Source organism: Rhinoderma darwinii, chromosome 1, assembly GCF_050947455.1.
Source record: "Rhinoderma darwinii isolate aRhiDar2 chromosome 1, aRhiDar2.hap1, whole genome shotgun sequence".
Classification (NCBI taxonomy): domain Eukaryota; kingdom Metazoa; phylum Chordata; class Amphibia; order Anura; family Rhinodermatidae; genus Rhinoderma; species Rhinoderma darwinii.
The window spans coordinates 355,039,141-355,060,605 of NC_134687.1; the positions used below are offsets into that span (position 1 = coordinate 355,039,141).

Sequence of the window (21,465 nt, forward strand, 5' to 3'; positions counted from 1 at the left end):
AGACAGTCTCCAGCTGCCTTTGGGGGATTGCTCGTATAGCAATTCCACAATCTTTCACTTTAGGGAAATGCTCAAGTAGTGATTCCGTGACAGGCAGAACAACGAAAATACCGTCGGTGCCCAACTGAAGGGATTGACTTTAAAGGGTTCCGTCGGGTCTCCATCATGTTGTTGGTGGTTTTACCAGTAACATTAGCGAAGCATGCTGCACTATTGTTTGCAGTATTGTAGGCCAGATCTGTGATGAAGGCCTCTAACAGGGCCTCCAACACAGATGTGAACAGGCCCTTACACAGTGAGAGCAGAGTACATAGTCATCACTCATTGGCTTGTACAGACAATATTCAAGGCCTAATACACTTGATAACCTATCTTGCTTTTTAAGGGGTGAATCACATATATCACTATAGTCCAAATGTAGAAGTTTGTATTTTGTTCTTGATTTCTTATCTCCTTATTTTCATCAAGATTAAGGGTCATCCACATCAGAAGGTGCAGAGGAGACAATCATATCCAATCTTTGTTAATTCTAGTAAAACGATGAGTTTGCTACAGGTTCAGTATACCATGTTTAAGATAAAATTACACAAACACAAACTAAGTGAACAACAAACTTAGGACCTGTTCACATCTGCATTAGAATCTCCGTTAGAGGCCTCCATCACAGAAACGGCCCACAATAGCGCAAACAATAGCGCCTTTGGATCCGGTAAAGCGATGAACGCCATGATGTAAACCCGACGGAACCCATTAAAGTCAATGGGTTCCATTGGGCGCCGATGGTGTCCACCATGCAGCAGAATTGGCGCTTCCATTTTTTTCTTTCTGCTCCTCTGACGTAGCAGAACAACGGAATCACCGACGCAGATGTCAACAAGCCCTTAAATTGAAATAACATGCTTGATTGAAAAACAAACAAACAAATAAAAACTTTAATTTGTTCTATAGTATTATAAGTGGCCATCAATTATAGTCATTAATCAATAATGTGCCCTACCTTTTTAATAATATAAATTGTAAATTAAATGTAAATAAATTATTTTGAATATAAGTCCAAAATAAAGGTCTGTCTCTACCAATCCCATCCGATGTATTTTTTCCCTCCTCAATTGCAGAAAATGTAGACGAACAATCTCTGAAATCATCTTCACAAGTACTCTCTTACAACCACCAATCCATGCTATTAAATACACCACCAAAAATCACCCCCCACACACACTTCCTTGCTTTCAAAAAGATTTATTAACACAAATTCAGTACAGTTTATAAATAAGCAAATGTTTTTGTATTACATGTGCTGGCATAATGTGTTTACTTTCCTTTTATGTTCCGACCGTTTGTGCTTTTATAATTTTTTCAATGTGTAAATTGTAGAGGTTTTATTTTATTCTGTGATTGTCATAATTGGCAATAACGTTTTCTATTCTCTAAAGATTTCTATTATAAAAATTGTTCACCCACAAAGAAAATATAAATTTAAAAAAAACAAAATGGACAGAAACATAAGCCTACAAGCCAAATATATAAGCCAAAAAGAAACATAGCCGTAGACATAAAATGTGATACTATTGTGTGCTTTTTTTTAGATATATTTTTCATACATTAAAAATTTTTAGACCTACACTGAATTGCACAAACATGATGGGAATAGTTCATGAACTCTTGCAGTCTATTTGTAAAGTTCTTATCAGTTTTACTGTTGGAGTGATTGGCTCTGAAAAGCTTGTTGATGCTTCCATATGTACCTGCAGTAATCCCAGTTAACCCCATGTGACCCCTATGAGGGGAATTTGCCTGAAGTATCTTTCAGTACTAATTTGACAGGATCCTTCCTCATATGTGGTCTCCGTCTTGCCCTTCCTCATTCACCACTTGAATATGATTGCTCTCATTTCCTACTGCTCTGAATTCCCTGATTGGCTACAGGTTGTTTAATAGACACATATAAGAAAAGAAGGTGAATACTAAGGCCAGGTTCCCACGGTAGGGATACGCTGCGTAAAAACAACGCAACGTTTCTGACCTGGAACCCGCAGTACATGCCGTCCGAAAACTGCACCACATTGTGGTGCGTTTGTTCGAACAGAATTTCCGCTCATATTTGCGTAGGCCGTTAATATGGCGACGCATCCCTCCATCGCAGTCCGGTCCGGCCTCCCTGGATGACGCTGCAGCCCACGTGACCGCTGCAGCCTGTGATTGGATTCTGCAATGTCATCCCAGGAGGCCGGCCTCTGACGTCATTCAGGCCGGCCTACTGGGATGACGTTTCTTCCCATATGACGACCGCTGCAGCCTGTGATTGGATGCAGCGGTCACATGGGATGCATTGTCATCCCAGGAGGCTGGACTGAAGGAAGGAGGAGGGCGTTCTGAGTAAGTATGATTTATTTTTTTCCGTAGTTGCAGGTTTTGCATTGATAATATCTTCTGCTGCAGAAACGAGCTCATCAGCTGATCGTTGCCCCATTTACACAGGGCAATGATCGGGAACGAGCGTCATCGCAATAATTTGCCCATGTAAAAGGATTTAGGTTGTTGCTAGCACCAACATATTTCGCTGCACAGATTTTATATACTGTATCTTGATTTGATAAGTTGTGGAAATTTATCATATGTATTTGTGTATAATATTAGCAGCTTGTTTAGCTGCACTTATATAAGCCTTGTTCTTTAGGTTTAGTTCTTCATTGACAAGTATTTGGCTGTTCTTTACCCTCCTGACTGTACTTCATGCCTAGTTGCCATTGACCCATCTGTCCCTAATATGGCTAATTCCACTTTAAAATAATAACTGCAATGCACATCGTAATGCACATGTAGCTATTGTGTTTTTTTCTATGTTTCTATAGAATGTATATCCCTTGGAATATTTGTATGCATGTGATTTCACAATTAACTTTCTCTTGTTAAAACATTTGTCTGATCATGGCCTGTTGGTTCGATTGCTCTATGTCCACCTTTGTTACTATATTGTAATTGTGTAATGAATTTTAGAATGTTTTGTATCTGGGCGCTGTATGGAACTATTTATCTGGATAATGTGAGCCACTGCATGATAATATTTATCTAAACAATGTGTAACAATATTGTGGCACTGTATACTATTTATCAGGGTTCTGTATGACACTATATGGACAATGTACTCAGTATTTCTGTATAGCATAGTTGCCTGTGATTTCATAGAAAAATTGCAAAAAAAATTGCTGTTACTTATCATGTGTATATATATATATATATATATATATATATATATATATATATATATAAAATTAGGCTCAGAGTTATTGGAACAAATTCGGGGTGAGCTGGGGCAGATGACATATTTGACCTTGGTGCACAAATCTGTTAAATCAGCCCTGCTAATGGGTTATATTATAAACCCTTTCACATCCTACTATTACTACTTTGTCTGTCTGTACTATTATGTGCTGCCTTTTTAATGCATCCAGACAATCCTGTGACATGAACTTTTAGCAAGAGACGGAGCTATCCATCTTCGGTGCTCCAGCCCAGTGCATTTTACCCTGTGCACAGTTAATCTTTAATCTCACCATCCTCTGCTTGGATTCCTCAAAGGTGAGGTTGTGATAACCTTAGTGTATAGGATGCATGTGATGCTGAACCACTGCAGCATGGGAATTTATAAAACCTAAGCACATAAATGTGGGAGTGAGGTTTCAAGCTGTGTCATTTTAGGAGGGGAAGTAAACTTTACAGCTGGCAGCCTGCAGCAACAAGTCCTGATAAAGCCCAGATCTCATTAACAAGTGCTCTGTGGGGTCCCAGCAGACTATGCAGGAAGCAGTATGAACTAGGGCAAGCTGCCAAAGACTTCTTCTAGTGTAAACATTTTATAACATTGTTATAAGTGCTCTTATCACAATAATCCCATGATTTCTCTCCTTTGGACATTCTCAACTAAATTCACTTGCTTTAAACTGAGGTGCAAACAAGGAGCTCAGCACTGAGGAAGCCTGCACAAAGCTCAGCCACAAGGATTCCCTGTATATCTCTGGAGTTTGGAAAGACAACTTTTGCCAGGAGAACTGTGAGTATACTGACACCATTTGGGAATCTTGCAGCTCTGCCTACTATTATGTTATTATGTAAACTTTATGGGTTCTCTGTATTCTCAGGGGCTTTGCTTATGCCTAAAATCTATTCACTATGAAAAGATGAGTTACTAGTTTTCTTAATACTTTTACTTGTGGACCTATATAGAACAATTTGCACCAGTATAATACAATTATATAATCTCTTATGTTTGTTGTGGTAATTATTTACTCATCATTGTTAATATACAGCCAATATATTTAATATTAATGTAAGAATTGTAACTTTCTCCTTGGTCTTTGTTTAATAGTTCTTGGTTATTTAAAAAGGTAACTTCATCCAAATTGTGTCATTTCTTGGTTGTGGAGGAAAGAAAAGCCCTGTATCTATTACTCAAAATCAATCAATCAATCAATCAATCAATCAATCAATCAATCAATCAATCACATAATTAATTCATGATGCATACTTGTAAATAAAACATATATTGGGATATCATTACTCAAAATAGACGATAACCCCTAAATAATGATCCATCATATCATAGCAGAAGCCCAGAGAATGAAAAACAGTAAGATTTTATTTTACTGTATTATACTTTTTTTTACTACGTTTTGGTGGACTGATAATTTAACTTGTTAACATCTCAGATTTTATATCTTGTTTATGATAGACAGAACTTAATAATATAAATGATAATTGTGAAACAAATGACACAATTTGTATTCACCAGTCTCTTAGGTTTCACGTAGTATAAAAAAGTATTCTAAAATAATTTTACTTTTAGAAATTTAATTTTACTATTTTTTTTTAACTTGTACAGTACATTTTCCCTCTGCAACAGTTGCAACTAGTTACACTTAGAAACAAAGAAACATATCACAATTTGATCAATTGGTACCGTATCCTGTACTGAAATAAGCATTTCATCTCCATCTGCTTTAGTCTTGCAGCTGCTTGATTTTTACTTGACCACAATTCTTATGAGCCATAAAAATGGCGACAGGTGGTCCAGGATTCCAGTCTATAAATTGATTTTGTTTAATCTTGGGTGTCTTGCAGTATGAATCAATGTGTTTACTTACACGCATGCTCCTATCTTGTACACATAAGATAGGTAACAAGAATCAACCCCGGCCCAGACATTTTCTATTAGCACCATTGAACAGGCATGTTGTTTCAAAAGACGAGAGAGAAAAGTAGCCAACAGATAAGGACATTTTACACGGGCCAATTATCGGGCAAATGAGCGTTCATAAACAGGGCAATGATCAGCTGATGAACAAGCAAATTTATTGAAAAGGAAAAAAATTAAATATTGCAGTGCCATAAGTATTCAGTACTTAGTTGAAGCACCTTTGCAAGAGATAACAGCCTCCAGTCTTCTTGGGTTTGATGCCACACTGTTTGCACACCTGGATTTGGGGATTTTCTGCATTTTTCTCTGCAGATCCTCTCAAGCTCTGTCAGGTTGGATGGGAACAGTCGGTGGACAGCCATTTTCAGGTCTTTCCCGAGATGTTTGATTGGGTTCAAGTCAGGGCTCTGGCTGGGCCACTCAAGGACATTCACAGAGTTGTCCATAAACCACTTCTGAGTTGTCTTGGTTGTGTGCTTAGCGTCATTGTCTTGTTGAAAGTTGAATCTTCGACCCAGTTTTAAGGTCCTTTTACACTGGCCGATAATCGCCCGTTGCAGCGAGCTCATTTGCTCCGGTCACGTGCAGCTATGCTTGGAGATGAGCGGTCGTTAAATTTATCGCTCATCAACATACGTTATTATCATGTCGGCAGCGCATCTCCCTGTTTAAACAAGGAGATGTGCTGCCGTCAACGATAATATTTAACTTTTTTAAAACGATGCGATCAGCAGTTGATTGAATGTTTGCTCGTTTATCGACTGATCGCTGCCCTGTTTACACAGGGCAATTATCGTCAATGGGCGTTCTATGAACGCTTGTATAGCCGATAATCGCCCAGTGTAAAACCCCCTTAAAGTCCAGAGCTCTCTGGATCAGGTTTTCAATAAAGGGACACTCCAGCTGAAACTAAACTTTCCCATGTGTGCCATTATGGTATTCTGTGGGTCAGTCTCTCACCTGTTATTTTTCTGGCTGCTTCTATCTACACGCTTTCCCTACTTGAGTCTATGGAGATCTATGTGTCACCCATCACAGGCTTCAGCAGTTCCTGTACCACACTAGTTTTGGAGAGGGGGGACAGAAACTTCTATCATCAGCTACCACTGATACTTAGACATGTTCCTGTCACACAGGTATAATGTAGAAGAAAATAGTGCAGCCTCCCTGTCTGTATACTTATGGTTTCTCAGCTTATTTAGGAAAATATAGAGAGAATGATAATCAGTGTCCCCCAGCATGCAGAAATGGGAGGGTCTTTAGCTGGTTATGTGATGCTGTGCTGAAGCATCATGGGATTGATAGCAAAGCAGAGAGGAGGAGAAAGCTGGGAAAATCTAAGAATCAAGATGGAGGCTTTTTTAAAGCACAGACAAGGCAGCAGTTCAAAAAGTAAGTACAGTTGTAATGACAGGGATAGGGAAACAGACAAGTGAGCCCTAATCTACCCGCCACTCAGTCCCTGCCTACTTGCAACGACCCGCCCTAGGCGACGGGGTACAACTGGGCGACGGTCCCTACACTCAGTAAGTGCACGACAGACAACCAGACAAGGAAACACAGAACAAAGGGAAACGGGGCAGTTGCCCACGGCAACACCGTGAGCAACAAGAGTAGTAAACGAGCCGAGTCAAACCAGGAGAGTACGAGGTGCCAAACGCAGAGCAGGAGAGTAGTGAACAAGCCGAGTCAAACCAGGAGTGTGCGAGGTACCAAACGCAGAGCAGAAGAGTAGTCAGTAAGCCAGGGTCAATACGAAGCAGGGACAAGTAGTTCAAGAAGCTGCAGCAGGGCCAGGAAACCAACAGAGAAGAATCACAAGCAAGGAGGAACAGGAAAGGGGGGGAGCTAGCTCCGTCTGGCCAGGCTGTGATAGGCTCTCCCACTCCTAAGCCTGCCATCCTGAGTGGTGGAAGATGGAGTCAGTCTCACAGACATAGAAGCAGGTGCAGACTGATTACCTATGGGCGTGGATACAGAAGCGGTGCCTGGCAGGTCCTTAACAACAGTATACATAAAAGAAGTGTAGAGTGTGGTATACAGTCAGGTGGGGTGTGCAGATATGGAAAGCTGTGTTTATGCTGGAGGTCTTCTTTTTAGAATATCTCTGTACTTTGCTCCATTTATCTTTCCCTCAACCCTGACCAGTCTCCCTGTCCCAACTCCTAAAAACACCCACACAGCATGATGCTGCTGCCACCACACTTTACTGTAGGGAAGGTATTATGCAGATCATGAGCAGTGCCTGGTTTCCTCCAGACATGACGACTAGAAAATAGTTCAATAGTTTCAAAAACTTCAGGTGGGCTTTTATGTGTCTTTTACTGAGGAGAGGCTTCTTTCTGGCCACTCTGCCATAAAGTCCAGATTGGTGGAGTGCTGCCTTCTAGAAGTTTCTCCCATTCAACCCATCACTGTGTTGTTCACGATGTGCTGTCTTATACTGACATATTAACATTACTGAAGTGTTTAGACAGTGACTAGACATTCCTTCCAGATAGGACGGGATGTTTATTCACAATCCCTGCACTTCGTTTGGTACTTACAGCAGAGCAAGCGTAATCTCGCGAGATCTCGCTGTAAATGACAGGTTACAGCGAGATTACGCTTTGCTCTGCTGTAAGTACCAAACAAACTTTATCGAAGTGCAGGGATTGTGAATAGACATCCCGTCCTGTCTGGAAGGAATGTCTAGTCACTCTCTAAACACTTCAGTAACGTTAATATGTTAGTATAAGACAGCACATAGTAAATAACACAGTGTCACTATGCGCTGACTAAATTAATGGAGAGAAGTACATGCCGCTGATTGGTCAGCGTCATACATTCCTCTGTACAACGCCCACTTGGTCTAAAGTAAAAACGCCCACTTGGGCAGTAAGAAACTAATTAGCATAAAGCTAAAATCACTCCTAATGTGGTGAAAATAGATCGTTTTTCTAAATAAAAAGCATTGCTGTCACCTACATTATAGCGCCGGTCTCCTTATGTAGGGCACTTATAATGTGGTGACAGAGTCTCTTTAAGAATTATAAGGCCACAGTGCTCTTGGGAACTTTCAGTGCAGCAGAATTTTTTTTATACCCTTCTAAGATCTGTGCCTCCACACAATCCTGTCTCTGAGCTCTACAGGCAGTTATTTCCTCCTTATGGCTTGATTTTTTCTCTGATATGTATTGTCAGCTATGAGACCTTATATAGACAGGAAAATAACCAATTTGTACACAAGCAGCAATAGTACGAACTCCAATTCAATGAAGACAATGTAAATATATTTTTTGTATCGATAGCAGTCAAATGACATAGGTAACCACAACTATATAGAAATGGAGGATCATACACATAACCCCAATATAACCTGGTACTCTGACCATAAATATACTGAAAAACCTATAGAGGAAGAGGTCAAGTACACTCACATAATGTATAGTAGAAAGAAACTTCTTTATTAACAAATAGAGACACAAACAATTAAAAATGAGTCATACAATGTAAAAAAGGCGTCAGCCCATACAGGATACATGAAATGGTATTGGGACTTAAAGAGGCTCTGTCACCAGATTTTGCAACCCCTATCTGCTATTGCAGCAGATAGGCGCTGCAATGTAGATTACAGTAACGTTTTTATTTTTAAAAAACGAGCATTTTTGGCCAAGTTATGACCATTTTTGTAGTTATGCAAATGAGGCTTGCAAAAGTCCAAGTGGGTGTGTTTAAAAGTAAAAGTCCAAGTGGGCGTGTATTATGTGCGTACATCGGGGCGTTTTTAATACTTTCACTAGCTGGGCGCTCTGATGAGAAGTAACATCCTCTTCTCTTCAGAACGCCCAGCTTGTGACAGTGCAGATCTGTGACGTCACTCACAGGTCCTGCATCGTGACGGCCACATCGGCACCAGAGGCTACAGTTGATTCTGCAGCAGCATCAGCGTTTGCAGGTAAGATCGACTTACCTGCAAACGCTGATGCTGCTGCAGAATCAACTGTAGCCTCTGGTGCCGATGTGGCCGTCACGATGCAGGACCTGTGAGTGACGTCACAGATCTGCACTGTCACAAGCTGGGCGTTCTGAAGAGAAGAGGATGTTACTTCTCATCAGAGCGCCCAGCTAGTGAAAGTATTAAAAACGCCCCGATGTACGCACATAATACACGCCCACTTGGACTTTTACTTTTAAACACACCCACTTGGACTTTTGCAAGCCTCATTTGCATAACTACAAAAATGGTCATAACTTGGCCAAAAATGCTCGTTTTTTTAAAATAAAAACGTTACTGTAATCTACATTGCAGCGCCTATCTGCTGCAATAGCAGATAGGGGTTGCAAAATCTGGTGACAGAGCCTCTTTAAGCATATGTAATAGAGACCCAGGGTTAGATGCTGATACCGGTGATAAGCTGAATATAAATAACATGTAAGAAACAGTATATTTGTAAGGTGCTAATATGTAAGGATAATGTGCTTCCAGTATGAAAACACCAATTGCTGGTATCAGGAAATATAACCAGTAAAGGTAAATTTCAAAGCAAGACAGTACAAAAAGGACTGATGCATACAAAATACAGCCTAAATCTAATGACCAAGCAGCCACAAGAGTCTAATATAGAGATGATAGTACGTACCCAGATTCATGTTACCGCATGGGGGAGACGCCAGACCCGACGCGCGTTTCGGCGAATGCCTTCGTCCGGGGGTGGCGTCTTCCCAGCGGGACCCTCCCTTATATACTGGTGTAATTAGATGTAATTCATGTCAGTGTAAGCAGTGTAAGAGGTTTGCTGGCGACAAGCCGGGGGTAGCAAGATGGCTACTGCCCCACTTCCGGAACCGCGTCATCGGAGCGGACGTGAGCAAGCGGTGTCTGACAGCGCCGCCCACGTCCAGCTACGATTGGAGACTCGGCCGAGAGTGCGTGAGCCACTCCCCCACCCCTAGCCAGCGCACACCCCTCTCCCCCTGCACCACTGAAGGGAAATACAGACCGAAGGAAATGTAAGTAATAGCAATAAGTATATGAATATACATGTAAAACGAATGGGGAACGTTGGAGAGGATATATGTTTGTTTGACAGGGTACAACATAGATAGATGCACCCTGTCAACAAAAGAAAGAAAAAAGGGGGAGAAGAAAAAAAGGAGACGCAAGTGCATATGACAATAAAGGAAGACGGTCCATGAAAAATAATAACTAAAGAGGATACACTATATGTGTAAGAAGGGACCGATGCAAAAGAGAAACTAAATGATTAATGCAATGTGTGAAGAGGACTTGAAAAAAGAGAGAAAAAAGAAAAAAGAAGAAACGATATTTATGAATAATAATAAAGAAAAGAAAAGTGTAACAATGTATATATATATCTGAAAGTATAATTAATATACAATTATAAAATTGGAATGAAGATATATATAAACATTTATTAAGTGCATAGTCAATAATACATGTGATTATAGATGCATAAGTAAAAAAATATATATATACAAAAAATACATACAAGAGCAATCAACAAATACATAAATATCTACATATATACATATTAATATCCAATAAAAAAATATGTATAAACATATAAATAAATAAATAAATCATCGGTGATAACATATACTAGATTTTTATGTGCATAAATAATAATAATTACAAATACATTAGTAATAAAGATATATATATATATATATATATATATATATATATATACAGTGACTACTGTGACAGATGTAAAAAACACACATATATGTTGTGACAACAATAAATAAATCTAAAAAATCTAAAAAATCCCCCATAGATAAAAAGAAAGAAAAATATTAATAGTAAATTGAGCAAAAAGAAATAACACATGCTAATTGAACAATGGGCATATATATTATTTTCATCCTCTCCAATGTCCATGGCCTCCAATATCTACGATATATATTTCCAAACATGACTGCATATCTGTGTACCTTAAAGATTGAAAAATTCATAGAAGAGGGTTGTTAACAAGGTAATGACTATATACATAAAATGACAATCAATTAAAAATGTATTAAAATATATTAAAAAACCTAGACCCGCAAGGAGTCAGTGGTTCAGAGAAAAGGAGCGAAGTTCAGAGATTCATTAAGGCCCAGTGGATGCATTGACCCAAGGGTCCAAATCCAGCGTGCTTCACATTGTGCTAATTTTTGTTTGATATTACCCCCTCTCATGTTTGTAACAATGTGATCAATGCCTCTCACCTTTAATTTCGTTGGATCGCAAGAGTGATGTGTTTTTAAAGTGTCGCGGTATCGGTTTTAGAGTTTCCACGGCTTCCTCATTGGCTGCTCGTCTGATGTCAGACATATGCTCCCTCACCCGCACCTTTAGTTCCCTTGAAGTGAGACCAACGTATACTTTAGGGCATGGGCACGTTGCATAATACACCACTGTTTTCGTGGTGCATGATATTGAATGTGTTATAGTGTACATTTTCGTACCTGTCACATTGGGAAACATTGTTATTCTCTCAATGTTGGGACATGCCACACAGTGCCCACACGGGGAACACCCCCATTTCGCGCCTTTTGTCCCGAATGGATGTTTTCTCGTAATCGGATCATAGTGACTCCTCACTAAATGATCTTTCAGATTTTTCGAGCGTCTTGCTGTGATACTAGGGTACCTAGTCACATAGTTGGTAAGAATTGGGTCCGTGAGTAAAATTGGCCAATACCTCTTAAAAATTTCCCTCATTTGTGGCCACCTCGAGTGATAGTTAGTTATAAACCTCACCTTAGTCTGTGTGTCTTTCTTCTTTTATGTGAACAGAAGGTCATCTCTATTTGTATGCTTGGCCCTGTGATACGCTTTTTTTATGGACCGCATACTATAGCCTCGGTCGATAAAGCGATTTTTTTAGGTCCTTGGCTTGTTCCTCAAAGAGAGTATCGGAGGAACATATCCTCCTTATCCTCAGAAATTGCCCGATAGGGATCGCCTGTAAGGTCTGTGGTGGATTGGAAGACGAAAAATGCAATAAAGAATTAACAGAGGTCTCCTTGCGATACACATTACTCTGTAAGAATCCGTCAGCGTCTTTAGTTAATTTGATGTCTAGAAAATCCATGCATTGACTATTTGATTTATACGTAAATTTAAGATTAACCTGGTTATTATTGAGATCCGACATGAACTTGTCTAACTCAAATGATGTACCCTTCCAGATGACCAGGATGTCATCAATGTACCGTGCCAAAAACAGGATCCGGTCCATTGAATCATCCTGGTCATTTGTCAATAGGTCTCTCTCGTACAGTCCAAGGAACAAATTGGCATATGAGGGTGCACAAGCAGCCCCCATCGCCGTTCCCTGGAGCTGTAGGTAGAAATTCCCATTGAAGGTAAAAAAGTTGTGCGTCAGAGTGTATTCTAGTAACTCAACAAGAAAATCACGCATGGCTTTTTCCAGATTGGATGTGGAAAGGAAGAATTTCGTGGCCCCAATCCCATCAGCATGCCTGATACTGGTATAGAGGGATTCCACATCAATCGCAACTAATAGCATGTCATCGTCAATGCTGATGCCGCTAACCTTCTGGAGAAGATCTGCGGAATCACGGATATATGAAGCAAGGTTTATGACCAAATCTTTTAAGTGATGGTCAATATATTTACAACACTTCTCTGTAATGCTGCCCCTACCTGAAATTATTGGTCTTCCTGGTGGTATTGTGTCATTCTTATGCACTTTTGGGAGTAGGTACAATGTAGGGACAATAGATTCAACAGTTGTGAGTGCAGTTAACAAATCCTTATTAATAACATCTTCCTGTAAGGCTCTCGATAGTATCTGCTGCAGTAAAGATCTAAAAGAGGATGAAGGATTAAATGTTAGTTTTTTATAACACTGTCTATCACGTAATTGTCTGTAGGCTTCAGCCTCATACATGTGGCAAGGCCATACAACCACATTACCGCCTTTATCGGCAGCCTTGAACACAACATCCTTCATTTTTTGTAATTTGTTTAGACTTTCCCGTTGTATTGTAGTTAAATTATCATGTCTGATATTACCGGGAATGTTTTGAAATTCTAGTGTAACCGCCTTAACGAATGAATCTACAGCGGGGCACAAACTGAGTGGAGGAAATGTCTTTGATTTAGTGCGAATACATACTGGAATTTTACCTGATACATTGGTATCCTGTTCTTCCAGTAATTCCTCAAGGGCCCCTAAAGCTTGTTGTTCCTCTGTAGTAGGAAAAATATCCGCATGGTTGGATTTATGGAACAATTTTTTGTGTATAAGTGACCGACCAAACATGTTCAGATCTTTTACTGCAGAGAAAACATCGAAACGATTACAGGGTGAAAAAGTGAGGCCTTTTTCAATAACCTTTCTATCTATTTCTGAGAAAATATGTGTGGATAGGTTGATCACCTTTAGGCGATGAGTAGGGTCTTGCGTGTCTGGTCTTTTCTTGTTTGCCATTTGTCTCTGCGTGAGTTTTCTTTTAGGACGCGGACCAGATGATTGATTAAATCGAAAAAATGCATTTTCTGTTTCACTAAGAGAGGAGATGGATGATACAGATGGTGTACGACACCGTCCACCTATTATTTTATTTCTCCTCCATCTGTATACCCGGTTTTGCTGGAAATCTCCGACGTCCCTGGTAAACTTTTTTGATTTTGTAGCTTGAATTTCCTTCTCCCATTCGGAGAATTGAACTTCAAGACTTTGTCTAAATTTGGACATGCTATCTATAGACAAAAGTGCAATCAACTGAGATTGGACATCTTCGATTTCTGCGTCCAACGAGGCAAGTGTATCTTGATTGAGCCCAACCAAAAGTTCCATGAACTTTTTAGAGCTACTGCTACAAACATCTTCCCACCTGGTGATGAAAGTTTCATCACTGATTGGGAATGAGGGAAAAATTTGGATCCTAAGACCGCTTGGAATAAGACATCTCTGAATATAATTTTCTAAGAATACTTTGTTCCACCAGACCTTCATGCGTCGGTGGAGGAGATTTTTGTATCTGTGCTGGAGTTCGCTCACGCTCTCAGAACCAGTAAAACCAGACACTGCAGACTCATCCTTAAAAACTTGATCCATCAAGGATCGCCAGGCGCCATCTCTGGCTTTGTAGTCCATGGGACCCACGGTACCTGATTCTGTGTGGGACACAGAGAGAAATTAGTATAAATAACCAATTTGTACACAAGCAGCAATAGTACGAACTCCAATTCAATGAAGACAATGTAAATATCTTTTTTGTATCGATAGCAGTCAAATGACATAGGTAACCGCAACTATATAGAAATGGAGGATCATACACATAACCCCAATATAACCTGGTACTCTGACCATAAATATACTGAAAAACCTATAGAGGAAGAGGTCAAGTACACTCACATAATGTATAGTAGAAAGAAACTTCTTTATTAACAAAAAGTAACGTTAAAACAAAGCACACCATTGTTTTTCTTGTGAAATTCTCGATAAGTTTGATGTGTCACATGACCCTCTTCCCATTGAAAAAACTAAAGTTGGATACAAAATGGCCAACTTCAAAATGGCCGCCATGATCAATACCCAGCTTGAAAAGTTCCCCCCTCCCATATACTAATGTGCCACAAACAGGAAGTTAATATCACCAACCATTCCCATTTTATTTAGGTGTATCCATATAAATGGCCCACCCTGTATTTTATTGTTAGATAGATTAAATTCTCTGGTCTTCATACTATACTTGCAAACATTACATGGATGTGGCATCCACACCACAGTTTGTGGACTACATTAATGATAACACCTGGAACCTATATTTCATATTCCATGGTATTGAGCTAGTGGGAAAACCTGTCAGGGGAGGCCATTGGATAGGGAAGCCTATTGCATCCTCCAAATTTCTACTCATCATCCCAAATTGGAGATCTCCTATATTTATACTAGCTAAAAGGTTTGGCTTTGAAGGGAAAAGTTTTTTCCTATTTTGCATTTTCTAATGACTTCATTTTAAAATAAGATATTTAAAAATATTAAGCCGACAAATACAATCTAAAATGTATGTAATATTCCAATTTTGTACATTTTTGCATGTCAGCGACACAATTGACAACATTTTTTATATATAAATTAAGTGTAAAGTAGATCCATTACTTAGTAATTTGTACATAATATCTATATACTCTGGTTATGCATATTTAGCGCCTAAGTATATATATTATTTCTTTTACTGTGGTTTTTGTTAAATTTCTTTGTGCATTTGATACATTTTGCAATTTTTTATCGTTTACAATAGTTTTTTTCAAATGAAAAACAGTCTCATTACTTTGAAATTTTTGGTGCAATTTATTTATATTTAGTTATATACCCATAGTTTCAAAACCCATTTGATAATATAGGGACTGTGTCTTCTTACACATTTCCCGTTTAGTAGATATTTCCTAGGTTATATTTTGACACTTTTTTCTTCATTTTTCTTTTCTAGAATATGAATTATACTTTGTATAACTATCGCAAATCACTCTGCATAGGTTTCTACATGCGGTTATGCATTTTGTAACTTTGTTATACATTTAATCGGTTTCTAAAAATGGTATGTAGAACTGTCTTTTAATTGGATGTGTCAAGATTGGCTAACTGTGATTTTAAAACACATGTATCAAATCTGTTACGTTATGCTATGAGTAAGAACACTTCTGTTCGAAACGCCTAATGAAGGCCCCCAGGTCTGCCTTCTGTCTGCCCCCAGCAGGGCTTAGCAAAGACCTGCAAAAATGACAATATACTGCAATACATTTATATTGCAGTGTATTGTACCAGTGATCTAACGATCGAAAGTTCAAGTCCCCTAGGGGAACAAATAAAATGTGTAAAAAAAAAGTTACATTTTCAGGAGTGTAAAAAAAATATTATAAGTTCAAAACCCCTCTTTTCCCATTTTTCCCTAAGCACAATTAAAAAAAATTGGAATCACTGCGTCTGTAAAAGTCCGAGCTATTGCAATATACCATTATTTAACTCGCATGGTGAACGCCGTAAAAAATAAAAAAATAAAACTCCGGAAGGTGTTTTTTGGTCACCTTAGCGCTAAAAAAATTAAATAAAAAGTGATCGAAAAACCGTATGTACCCAAAAATGGTGGCAATAAAAATTACAACTCGTCCCGCAAAAAGTAAGCCCTCACACCGCTCAATCGATGAAAAAATATAAAAGTTATAGCTATTTTTTAACAGTTTTTTCTTTGGAAAAGTAGTAATATCCTGAAATAATTTTTTGCTATTTTCTGTTGTCTAAAACCTGGGTGCGTCTTATAGTCAGGTGCGTCTTGTAGTCTGAAAAATACAGTAGGTGTTTTTTTCTCCCTGCCCATGATCGTTTTTTACAGTTTAGCAATAAAAAATTATACTGTGGTCACTGTTACCAAGGTTTTCTCGGACAGTGACATTCCCAACAAACTGTGTATTGCTTGAAATTCCCAGATCCAACAGATCGTCCCTTCTTGTAGGGTCTTCCCCAAACTAAGCCATAAAATTATCCTGCAACAGGTTGAGGAATTATCTGCCCTTTGCAGTTAAAACAGGAGCATGAGAGCAATTAATATATGGGTAATTAAAATCTCCCATTATCACTACAGTACCCCCCTGTGCAGCCCGCTCCATCTGTTTATATAACTGATGATCCATCTCCTCCGTTATATTGGGGAGTCTATAGATTAGACCAAAAATAGTTTTTTTGTGTTTACCGCCCTTTGTAATTCCATTCACAAGGTTTCAAGCTCTTCACAATCTTCCCAAGCTATTGCCTCTTTCAAACTCACCTTCATATCACTTCTCACATACAGACATATACCACCGCCTTTCCTATTTGTCCCGTCTTTCCGAAAGAGTATAAAACCATGGAGATTTACATCCCAGTCATGTGAAGAGTCTAGCCATGTTTCAGCAACACCAGCTGTTTCTCCAGTACCAAGATATGTTCCTCCAGATATGTTCCTCCAGTACCAAGTCATTAAATGTTTTTTCCTCATGAGGGACGTTCATGACATATACACAGGATATGTCATAAATATCAGATAGATGCGGGTCCCACCTCTGGGACCCACACCTATCTTTAGAACGGGGCCCCCTAAACCCCGTTCTAGCTTTGTCTGCCATCGCTGACTCTTGGCAACTTCCTGACATTATGGTCGGGAGTTCCGAAAACAGCGTAGCTCGCTGAGCTACACTGTTTCCATAACTACCATTCAGTACTATGGGGCTTACGAGAACAGCGTAGCTCAGCAAGCTACGCTGTTTTCACCTTCATGGTCGGAAATCAGCCGACACACACAGAGGTAGAACGGGGTTTAGGCGGCCCCGTTCTAGAGATAGGTGCGGGTCCCTTGGATGAGACCCGCATCTATCTGACATTTATGACATATCCTGTGAATACGTCATAAATGTCCCTCGTGGGAAACCCCTTTAAAGAGAACCTTTCACCTGCCCATACATGTGCAGCTGAGTGCACCATGTAGTAGGCAGGACTGCACAAACCCTGGGGCACTTTACATTTTTTTCGTATCCTCCTCTGTTATTTAGATATCGGTGCCGTTATATTTGGCGCCCAATATTTAAATAACCCCCTGAACTGTCAATGGGGCATGTTAATGGCAAGGGGGCGTGTAACATTGCTGTGACACTGCCCAATCAGCTACAGACAGGGTCACAGCAAGAGCTGAAGAGAGAGCACGTGCGCGATCACGCAGCCCCGCCACCACCACTGAACAGAAGAGGAGAAGAATGTGAATTCTTCTTCTTCTGTTCCGTGGCGGCGGTAGTCGGAGCTGTGTGCGAATGCGCGCGCATGCTCTCACTCTACAGCTCTCGGCAGCCAAGGACAGTGATCTTGTCTGCCGAGAGCTGAGGAGAGAGCGTGTGCGCGCATTCGCCATATTGACAGTTCAGGGGGTTATTTAAATATCGGGCGCCAAATATAACGGCACCGATATCTAAATAACGGAGGAGGAAAGGAAAAAAATTAAAGTGCCCCAGAGTTTGTGAAGCACTGTCTAGTACATGGTGTACCCCGCTGCACATGTATGGGCAGGGGAAAGTCTCTCTTTAAGCTCTCCCATTTTGCTTTGTGAACATACACTTTAAGTTGACTTCCAATCTTTCACATTCAGTATCAAAAATTAGATTTTTTTAAAAATGTTGTGGGCATGTTTAGCTTTAATGTTGTTTTGTAACATGGATCTTTGTATCCTGTTGCCTAATCCACAGTCCACTTCTCAACCCACCAATATAGTCTGACCCCTATCTAACCTATTCACAACATTATTTTCTGCCCTGGCCTTCCTCCTCATCCCTAGTTTCAGAGGCGTAGCTAGGTTCTCCTGCACCCGGGGCAAAGATTCAGATTGGTGCCTCCCCCCATTTATTTCCCGACATCTCCTTCCCCCTCGCCATGTTTTCTTTCCCTACCAATCAACGAGGTGTAATTTTTTTTTCACAATTTTTTTAATGTAACTCGAGTATAAAAGCATTTCTACATTTTACAAGCGATGTAGTTCTATAATGTAATTAACATAAAAAGAAATTAAAATAAAATAAATTAAAGAGGCCACACACAGCCCCCTGTAGATAGCGCCACACAGCCCCACTTGTAGATAGTGCCACACACAGCCCACTGCCCCTTTGTAAATAGTGCCACACTCCCCCCCCCTTGTAAATAGTGCCACATTCCCCCCTTTATAAATAGCGCCACACTCCGCCCCCTTGTAAATAGCGCCACACTCCCCACCCTTGTACTTAGCGCCACACTGTGAACAGACCGGTGAGCGGTAGCCTACCGCTACCACTCTCCGCTCTGCCTGGTGTGACTTACCGGAGAAGCCGAGGCGGTTATTCGGCGCAGGCAGCGATGGAGTTCCTTCTGACTAGGGTTGGTGACAGCCAGGGCCGGCCTTAGCTTGGATGGCGCCCTGTGCGGGACTCTCTATTGCCGCCCTCTACACAAACCAAAAATTAACAACATATATGGACACGCTGGAACATATATACTGTACATACATAAAGACAGATATTTAGACATACAGGCAAATATACATACACATATCTGGAATACATACATAAAGGTAAATATATAGACGTACAGACACATATACACACACACACCGGCAGATAAATACACAGTCAGGAACATATACAAATACATAAAAGGCACAAATATACATTCACAAAGATACATTCACAAACAGACCCATATATACCCACACAGGCACATATGTACACAGCACAGATAATGTAGTAGATGTTACCTGCAGTGCTATGTAACACCACAGATAACACAGTGATAACTCTCTGAGTACAGATAGTAGTGTTACCTGCAGTCCTATGTAACACCACAGATAACACAGTGATAACTCTCTGAGTACAGATAATGTAGTAGCTGTTACCTGCAGTCCTATGTAACACCACAGATAACAGTGATAATTCTCTGAGTACAGATAATGTAGATGTTACCTGCAGTCCTATGTAACACCACAGATAACAGTGATAACTCTCTGAGTACAGATAATGTAGTAGATGTTATCTGCAGTCCTATGTAACACCACAGATAACACACAGTGATAACTCTCTGATTACAGATAATGTAGTAGCTGTTGCCTGCAGTCCTATGTAACATCACAGATAACACAGTGATAACTCTCTGACTACAGGTAATGTAGTAGATGTAAGAGACAAACATATGCAGAGACACAGAGACACAGAGACACACACACACACACACACACACACACACACACACACACACACACACACACACACACACACACACACTTTAACATATACACATAGAAACACAGAGACACACACTGTATTCACACTAAACATACATACACACACACACAGACACTCACCATGTCTCCTTGCTGACAGCATCACAGGTCAGGACGGGCTGTGGGCGGAGCTTCCTCTCTGCTTCTTGGCGTGTGTGTAACAGCAGAGCTGGATGGCAGCAGCATGGGAGTGGACCTGTCCCCTGACCTGTGTCTCATCTGACCTCATTTCACTGATTTGAGGTCAGGTGACAAGTCAGGTGACTGGACTGATCCACTCCCTGGCCGTCACAGACCCCAGTCAGAACGCCGTAATTTCCTGGCTCTTCCTAAAGCTGCTGCTGGTGTCCGACATACGGGGCACCTATCAGCAGTGATCAGCTGCTCTTCGGCGCCCCCCCGTTCCCTACCACCGGGTTGCGCCCGGGGCACATGTCCCGCCTGCCCCCCCTAGCTACGCCCCTGCCTAGTTTTAATACTCCACCACCCATGCTAGAATTGTCTCCCCCAGCACAGCAGACCCCCTTGCAAATCATCCGCAGTGTCCAGTTGGCTCCCCAATAAAAAGTCAGCCCTGTGCTCTAGGAACCCAAAGCCTTCTCCCTTACACCAAGACTTACATATACACAAATAAATAGACACATACAATAACGTGTTATATATGCACGCATACACAGATACAGACATGCTTACATAGAAGCACAGAACAAACACTTTCAAAGGGGCATATAAGGGAGCTTTACTTTCATCCAGTATCCAGCTGCATGTATGGTAGGACTACTCCATAGCACAATATGATATACGTCTAAAAGGGAAAATCTTCAAATGTTTACACTATTGCTCCACCATGTTAATGCCCATGTACAGAAAAAGTCACCAGTTACATTAGTCCTGATCCCCAATGGGGTTTATCTAATTTCCCTATCTTAGGCCCAAAGGAAGCCAATTAACCTTTCGTATTTTTATTTGTGTGTTGGAGGAAAGCAGATTATTTGGTAGAAACCTATGCAAGCACTAAAAAAAATATTATTTTAAGATTTTGCTCTTGTTTGGATTCAAACCCAGGACCTCGGACATTGCCAAAACAGTGCCATACTGTGTCCACATGGGGCCGCATAATACTAATAGTGCTGATACAGCAGTTGTTATGTTCCTGGAAAATTAACTGCTCAGCATCCCAGTCCAGTGTGCCCTCTGTGCATAAGGCACAAAGCCATGGCTGTAGCAAGACCCATAGGGCATTTCAGGAAGCGGCAATATAATTCCAATGAGCTCCTTTTTTTTCCCTTCAAGGATATTGCTCCATTATTAAAAAAAAAGCCATCCAAAGGACCTTCCATTCTTGTTTTCTTCTTTTAAGACAGCTCAAATAATGCATGTATACACAAATCAGCTTTATACTAGAAGATGAGAGAGTGGCCATGTAAAATTTCTAGTGTGTGACCTGCTTAACTTCTCTCCTCTGTAGCTGAATAGATATA

At 40.3% G+C, this 21,465-nt stretch overlaps 1 protein-coding gene across 1 annotated transcript in view; it reads left to right on the forward strand.

The window, feature by feature from the left end:
* The first annotated feature begins 3,818 nt into the window (after positions 1 to 3,818).
* The window catches only part of FREM1 (FRAS1 related extracellular matrix 1), a 210,583-nt gene continuing 192,936 nt past the window's right edge, over positions 3,819 to 21,465 (forward strand). The window contains exon 1 of the mRNA XM_075826720.1: positions 3,819 to 4,051. The gene's annotated coding sequence lies outside the window, so the exon portion shown is untranslated. The remainder of the gene's footprint in view (positions 4,052 to 21,465) is intronic.